This window comes from Poecilia latipinna, unplaced genomic scaffold (assembly GCF_001443285.1).
Source record: "Poecilia latipinna isolate Pla-1442-1.1 unplaced genomic scaffold, P_latipinna-1.0 Scaffold8157, whole genome shotgun sequence".
NCBI classification, from domain to species: Eukaryota; Metazoa; Chordata; class Actinopteri; order Cyprinodontiformes; family Poeciliidae; genus Poecilia; species Poecilia latipinna.
Window position 1 is genome coordinate 1 of NW_015120773.1, and position 1,372 is coordinate 1,372.

General features: G+C 44.2%; 2 long non-coding RNA genes across 2 annotated transcripts; one reads left to right on the plus strand and one right to left on the minus strand.

Moving 5' to 3' along the window:
* Nucleotides 1–105: 105 nt before the first annotated feature.
* LOC106944337 (uncharacterized) lies at nucleotides 106–618 on the minus strand. The gene is made up of 2 exons (XR_001424228.1): nucleotides 530–618; nucleotides 106–418 (listed from the first exon to the last, which is right to left on the minus strand). It is a non-coding gene; the product is annotated as an uncharacterized LOC106944337 (long non-coding RNA).
* A 10-nt stretch (nucleotides 619–628) lies between these two features.
* LOC106944338 (uncharacterized) lies at nucleotides 629–1,275 on the plus strand. Its single transcript, XR_001424229.1, has 2 exons — nucleotides 629–682; nucleotides 830–1,275. It is a non-coding gene; the product is annotated as an uncharacterized LOC106944338 (long non-coding RNA).
* Nucleotides 1,276–1,372: the final 97 nt, after the last annotated feature.

A 1,372-nucleotide genomic window follows, 5' to 3' on the forward strand; every position in this document is an offset into this window, starting at 1 on the left:
GGAAGTGCTGAAAGGTTGGAGGTGTTTGTCAGAGGTGTGTGATGATGGAAGCCTCTCCCTGGTTTGTGAGTCTGAGCTCAGAGATCAAATGTTTGGTTCTTGTTGAACTCTTTGTTGAATGTGATGCAGCTTCTCCTTTTTAATGTTTGTATTTCTGGATATTCCAGTGAGGCCACAGCAGGTTTTCAGCAGCAGGTTGTTTAGTGTTTCATTCCTTCATCTGTGTGTGGGAGTGTGGATGGAGCAGGTATCCAGGTGTTGATCAGAGTTTAGATTGATTGGATTTTAATGCTGATTGTTAAATCAGGTTGAGCTTCCAGAAATGTTTCCTTAGTTTCCTGATGTGCTTTTAGGCTTCAGTGAGTTTCTTCAGGTTGTTACTGAGGGATTTCCTTTCTCCTCTCTGTTGGAGCTTTTCCTGTGTTTGGAGAAATGAGTTGTGCTGCAGCAGCACCAACTGTCCTTCCTACATCCACTGCAGTTTTCATCATCATTATCGTCATAGTCCAGCTTTATACGACAAGTGGACGTGTCCAAATGTTGGACTGTCTCAGTGGAGGACAGTGTGTTTTACATGTAATGTCCATGTTTGCTGCTGAAAGAGACTGATGGTCTGACCCCCCTCCTCCTTTCAGGGTGGAGCCTGCTGGAGTCCCATTCTTGGTACCAGGTTTGTGGAAGTGTAAGTGTGTTTTTCATCTGATTCATGACAACAAAGCAGCTCACATTCAACTATCTTCAAACTGTGACATCACTCATTCAGGATCAACATCAAAGATCAATAAATGATCAATAACTGCAGCTGGATTGTGTTTGTTCTCTCCATCAGATTCCTGTCAACTCACCATCGACACAAACACAGTGAACAGAAAACTCAAACTGTCTGAAGACAACAGGAAGGTGACATGTGTGGAGGAGCTTCAGTCATATCCTGATCATCCAGACAGATTTGATGAACCTCAGCTGCTGTGTAGAACTGGTCTGACTGGTCGCTGTTACTGGGAGGTCGAGTGGAGAGGAAGAGTTTTTATTTCAGTGAGTTACAGAAGAATCAGGAGGAAAGGAGACAGTAGAGACTGTTTGTTTGGATTCAATGATCATTCCTGGAGTCTGAGATGCTCTAATGATGGTTACTCTGTCTGGCACAATAACATAAAAACTCGTCTCTCCTCCTCCTCCTCCTCCTCCGTCTCTAACAGAGTATCAGTGTATGTGGACTGTCCTGCTGGCATTCTGTCCTTCTACAGAGTCTCCTCTGACTCACTGATCCTCCTCCACACCTTCAACACCACATTCACTGAACCTCTGATTCCTGGATTTAAGCTCTGGAGGTTCAGTTATCTTTCCTCAGTGTTTCTGTGCTGATTTGAGT